The sequence below is a fragment of the Manis javanica genome, chromosome 11 (assembly GCF_040802235.1).
Source record: "Manis javanica isolate MJ-LG chromosome 11, MJ_LKY, whole genome shotgun sequence".
NCBI classification, from domain to species: Eukaryota; Metazoa; Chordata; class Mammalia; order Pholidota; family Manidae; genus Manis; species Manis javanica.
In genome coordinates, this window is record NC_133166.1 from 94442298 (window position 1) to 94449145 (window position 6848).

A 6848-nucleotide genomic window follows, 5' to 3' on the forward strand; every position below is an offset into this window, starting at 1 on the left:
TTAAAACAGTATAGTACTGTTGAAAGGACATATGGATCAATGAAACAGAATAGAAGGCCCAGAAATAAACCCATGTTTATATGGTCAATCAACATATAAAAAAAGAGGCAAGAATATAAAATAGTGGAAAGACAATTTCTTCAATAAATGGTATTTAAAAAATTAAGCATCTACATGCAAAAACATGAAATGGTATCACCATCTTATACCATACACAAAAATAAAACTCAAATTGGATTAAAGATGTAAATATAAGATCTGAAACCATAAACTCCTAGAAAACATAAGAAGTAAACTTTTGAAAATCAGCATTAGTATTGTTTTTCTGGATGTGCCTCCCCAGGCAAGGGAAACAAAAGCAAAATAAACTAGTGGGATTACATCAAACTAAAAAGCTTCTGCACAGAAAAGGAAACCATTAACAAAATGAAAAGGCAACCTACTGAGTGGGAGAAGATATTTCCAAATAAATATCTGGTAAGGGTTAATATCCAAAACATATAAGCAACTCATACAACTCAACAACAAAAAAATTGGGTAGAGGACCTAAATAGACAGTTTTCCAAAGAAGACACACAGATGGCCAACAGGCAAATGAAAAGATGCTCCACATTAGTAATCATCACGAAGGTGCAAATCAAAACCACAATGATGTATTACCTCACACCAACCAGAATAGCTACTATCCAAAAGACAAGAAAGAAGTGTTGGCAAGGATGTGGCAAAAAGGGAATCCTTTGGTGGGAACACTGTTGGTGGGAAATGTAAATTGATCCAGCCACTGTAGAAAGCAGTATGGAGGGTCCTCAAAAAACTTAAAGGAGAAGTACCATATGACCCAATAATTCCTCTTCTTGGAATTTATCCAAAGAAAGCAAAATCCTAATTCAAAAAGATATATGTTTATTGCCACATTATTTACAATAGCCAAAGATATGGAAGCAACCTAAGTGTCCATCAATCGATGAATAGATAAAGAAGATATGGTACAGATAGACAATAGAATATTATTCTGTCATAAAAAAGAATGAAATCTTTCCATTTTCAACAACATGGATGGACCTAGAGGGTACTATGCTAAGTGAACTAAGTCAGGTGGAGAAAGACAAATACCATATGATTTCACTTATCTGTGGAATCTAAAAAACAAAACAAATGAACAAAACAGAAATAGACTCATAGACACAGAGAAAAAACTAGTGGTTGTCATGGGGGGATATGGTGGGGAGTGGGTGAAATAGCTGATGGGGAGAAGGAGGCAGAAAATTCCAATTATAAATTAGTCACAGGGATGGAAGTACAGCGTAGAGAATATAGTCAGTAATATTGCAAAATCTTTGTGTGTTGACAGTAACTACAATTATTGGGGTGAACATTTAATGTAGATAACTGCTGAATCACTATGTTGTGCACTTGAAACCAATATAATATTGTATACCAGCTATACTAACAATTTAAAAAAACCTACTTGTTCTAAAATGCACTCATGCTCAAATCCAGTTTTTATGAGTTCTAAGCACTGACTGACTGCTTGGACAGTAGCTATACTCATGTTTCTCACCCCAGACTATTACACGAGAGATAGTTTCCAAGCTTTGGATATTTTCAAAGCAATCTTCTCTTTTTGCATACACAAAGACAACGAGACGTTGCAAAGATTCTCCCATGAACATTTCAAGAGTTCTGGGTCAGAGACTTTCTTGTTGCCAGTCGCGTTGAATTTTGCTCTCAAACCAACTTTCCACATTCCAGGATGCCAGTGGAATAAGAGATGGCCAATGTAGAAAGGAGAATTTGTTCTCAAGCTTGTCTTTTTTGAGTTTGTAGTAATAACGTTAGTACTTTAGGAGGGCAGGAAAATGCAAGCTTTGCTCCTTGTTTATTGAATACAGCCTGCTGTAAACTCATTTTATTTTCCTTATAGCTGTATTTGATTTTCATCTGTGTTGGTGCCTCAAATAAATGTCTGGCAGAACCAGCTGGGGAAGATTTGATACAACAGGAATCACTTTATTAACAAGTAGTTGAATGTGAAGAGCAATGAAAAACTTAAAAACGAAACAGCAGGAATTCGTCTTGCTGAGAGCACAAATTGTACTGTCAGCACTGACCATACTCTGGTTACAAGAACACATTTAACAAGAAAGAGAAAACAAGAGAATGAGAGAATGAGAGAGAGAGAGAGAGAGAGAGAGAGAGAGAGAGAGAGAGAGAGAGAGAGAGAGAGAGAGAGAGAGAGAGAGAGAGAGCACCTCCAGTTGAAATTTCCATTACAGAAACTTTTATAAAAAGTGTTAAGACACTGAAGAAAACCCACCTAAGTAGGTGCATTTTAATATTTAATACTTAAGTAGTAAGTAGTAGTAGGAATTAACATTCAATACTTGCATACATGGACTGAATTTCTGTAAATGGAGAAACTTGTTTTTTCTCATCTATGCTAGTCTTTCTTCTGTATCAACACTCCAGTTTCTTTAAATATCAATGATGCATTACCAAATGCAGTAATCCTTTTTCTATTATTCTCAGCCTCTCTGCAATATTTGATCTATTCATTCCCTTCTTGAACTTTTCCCCTGTCTTGGGATCTCAACTAAATATATTTAAGCTAAAAATGTCAGTGCTGCCTTCTAAATGGTGTGAAGGAGCCAGTGGCCACTGGAAGCCAGTAGAGGATCAGAAATAAGGGCTAATTTCTGATTTACATACAGGCATAAGCAATGTGAATCTACTGTTATGTCTATGGTTCTATGAGACCGACTCTTTTAGCTCAGAGATCTAGGCAGCTAGACTGGAGCTCTGTTGGGCTCAATCCAGAGAAAAACAACTGGGTAAGTGTGTGAATTGATCACCAGTGTGAAGACAAGAGAAAGTAGGTCTTCCACCCTGTTCTCCTGTTGTCAAGTTCATTCACCTTTCTGATTTCAAATTTATATATCTGACCCCACCCTCACACGTGAGCTCCAGTTCTGTATATTCTAAAACCACTTGTCAAATATCTCCACTGAGCTATATCCAGGTGTTGCCAACATTGCAAGGTAAACTCTCCTTCATTAAACTCAAAATTTCCTGATCTCCCCATTTCTTTGGTTGATAATGTCTTCTCACTCACCATGTCTTAAAACCTCTGTAGTCTTGGAATATGCCTTTATCTTTACTCCTTAGCCTGCTGAAACCTAGACAGTCTAACTTCTCCACCTCTCTCATATCCATTTCCTCCTCCATTCCCAAGGCTGTTACCCTTGTTCAGGTCCTTAACATCTCATGATGCGAATTTTTCCAGCTTCCAACTGCTTTCCTTTCCACTCTGTCCCATATAGCACTGTTTCTGATCATTCCTACTGCTATTCAAACGCATCACTGTTTCTCCATCTCTATGGCCAATATTATAGTCCAGACCATCACCAGTTTCTCACCTGGATTACTGCAATAGATTATTTTTATAAACTATTTACTAAGTGGTAACCTGTACCGGACTCATTGTTTCTGAAATCAAATGTGAATGCATTAGTTCCCAGCTTATAGCACTCAAACAGTTCTCTATCCCCTTAATGTAGTTTTGAAGGCTTTTCAAGATCTAGACATCTTTTTAAAATCTCTGTGCTTACCTCTTGCTACCAGCTGCCAACCCCTCCACCCCTCCAACCCTTTTATGATACAGAAAAAAAGAAATAACTAATAGCAGATGTTTCCTCTTATCAGACAGGGCAGCTCATGTGGGTAGGCACCAGTTTACTCCTTAGCAGTTGGCTGGAGGCCACTGTGTAAACAAAGCCTGATGCTTTGTTTCCATGATGCAAGAAATCATGTTGGTTGAAAAAGAAAAATTCAGTCAATCATCTGGAGGCATCCCAAATATCCAGATGTTTGGCATCATGTAGACAAAATAGTCAGATGATCTGAAAAGAAATTTTCACTTTTCCAGTTAGAATATGTTTTGGTCTCCAGTAGTTATCGAAGGGGCAAACATGCCCCAGTGACTTGCTTGAGAAAATGAGTTCCAGGTGGAATTAAAATCACTCAAAAGCTAAGGAGGAGTGAAGACTGTGGTTATTATACTCATAAGACTCTATAAGGACAATAAAATACAGATATTTGTTAGTGATTTTATATTATCTAGGCAAATATACACTGTTAAAGGTATTTGTGAATTGGAGACCCCTTGGTTAAAAAATGGCTGCTCTTTGAGATTAATGCTCTCCAGAAATGGGTGTGTGAATTACTTGATGTTTAAATATGAAACAGTTTCTACTGCAAAATTTGGTTGAATTTCATGGAGAGAATATTTTCAATGAGCAGTAAATTGATAGGGCAATTTTTGAGGTAGGAGATTAGTGGTTCACGTCATGTGGGAGGTCAGAAAACACAGAGGAGCCTATATTTGTGGTTGAGCAGCAACAATTACAGAAACGAAAACCTCATCTCACAGTAGAATCGAAGCATAAACGTGACAACTGGTTACATTTTTTCCACTACGTAAGTGCTTTATCCTCTTAGGTTGTATAGGAAGTCATATTATTGTGCTGCCTAAATGAATGTAATGATTATTTCCCTCATAGGAAAACCGGTTGAGCAAAAATGTCCTCCTGTGCGTTGATTGCACCAATTGCTTCAGTCATACATTTTTCAGCTTTCACCTGATTAATAATGAGGAGGAGACTGAACCAGAGGACCTTCAGCTATTCCTTCAGCTCTAGAATTTCCTGATTATGGTGGAGAATTGGCATTTCTGTCTGGTCTATAGGAAGGAACTAGTTTTCATGGGAACTGAACCCCTGTTTTTAAAGTCATTACAGCCCTAGATCTTGAAGAATTTTGTAAATTCTGAGAAACAACATGTGGCTCTACTTCTATAAGACAGATGATGGTATTTTATTATTTTAGAGGGAAGGCAAAAGAGTTGATGGCTTCCTGTGGGTATAAGTTATTCCTTGGGAATCAGGATGTAACTCAGAGCCCCAATAATTTCCATAGATACATACATCCTGTCCACTCACACACATGCATAGGAGTAATTAAGGTTTGAGTGGAAAACTCTTTACCACATGGGATGCAAATATGATTTTGAGACCAAGTATATGGAATACACAGTCCAACATTTGGTTGTGATTAGCCCCAACTGGTATACAATAAAAATACATTCAAAGAACTAGGGTGCGTGCTGAACAGAAAGTTGATAGTTTCTTTAAAGCTCTGTTCTATTATTAAATTCCTTCTGCTTTCATACTAAACTTCAGTTAAATAGCCTCATTGGTTCATTGGAGTAGGTTTCCATTCAAAATGAACATTTGTCAACAGATGCATTTATAAACAGCTGTGGTTTTCTTTGGGCATATACAGTGTCATTATCCAGACCATCTGGCCATTTTTACTGATGATGTTTCTTATTTGAGCTCTCTCTCGGACATAATTTATTATCTTGAATCTGCTTGGTTATTTTGGAGAGAACTTTTCCTCCTCTCACACCTCATGGAACTAAAAAAAAAAAAAAGGAAAAGGAAAAAGGTAAATCAACAAACTAAAAAGTTTACAGGAGGTGAATAGAACTTTCTAAAGGTCAGTGCATGGCCCGGTTCTCCTTTATTTTCTCTTCTTACTAAAAAACAGCCCGACTAGAGGGAAGAGTCAATTTAAAGACAGAGCGAGGCTACGTTAATATTTTTTTTAGGAAATCATTTCCAAATAGAAATATTTTGGGGGATTTATTTGTTTGATTTATTTTTTCTTTAATTTTAGAAACCTTGGCCACTTCTCAAATGATTAAGAAACAACAGCTTTATTTTTCCAGGATTTATCATGCTAGCCCATGCTTTTCTTACCAGCACTTTCAATCGGATGATAAAATGATGGACAAAAAGAGAGGAAAATGAATGTTTGTTTAAAAGATCCATCCATGGGCAGCACAGAAACCTAAAAGCATGCACCCTTTCTTATTTAGATATAAGAAGTACATTTTAAAAATGCAGGAAGATATAAGGAAGTGACATTTTAAACTGATGTGAGCCAAATATATAACAAGTGTATTGGTAGTCAAAGAAAAATATAGGAAAAAACTTACATCCTTATAGTTCTTCTATTATGAATACATGAATTCTTGAATTTTGATATTGAAGTCATATATAAGTTTTAAGCAAAGTTATAGTGGAAAACAAAATGTTGAATATAAAATAAGAACTTATTATTTCCAAAGTGGGGAGTCAATCAGTGACCTAGAAAACCCAGCAGTACAGCTAGATCATTATATTTAAAAAAGTGAATGCAAATAAATAAGAACATTCATCTTCTATAATGTCAATGAAAAGGATAGGTTTCAAGTCAGGAAAAAAAATGTTAAAGGTTTACTTAAAAGGATAAATTATTTTAAAAACTGATGATAAGGAAGAGATAGAGAGAACAGAACATATTTAAAGATAAATAGACTTTAATTCATTCAAATAACCAAATGCTTTTGTTGTGTCCCTGAGATTATTTAAGTGCATGTATTTTTAAATGTGAGATAAGTATTTTAGGTGACAAAGACATGCGTAGGAATAAATAGGGGAGAGTTGAACTTCTTGGTTTCAAAGGTGTTTCAAAGTTCCCTGAGGGTAGTTTAAGTGCTGAAAAATTTGAGCACTTTCTTGTGACTAATATATTGTATCAGAATAATATCTTGTATAAAACATATTGTATATTGTCACTTATGGCGATGCTCCTCATTGGCTGCTAACATCATAAAGAAATAACCTGGTATTTCGTATATCATAATGGAGCACAATTCCATCTATGAAGTAGTCTTCCTTAAAAGAAAAGCATACCTGACACTGATTAAATTGCTTCATCTATCAAACAATTATACACAGTGCAGA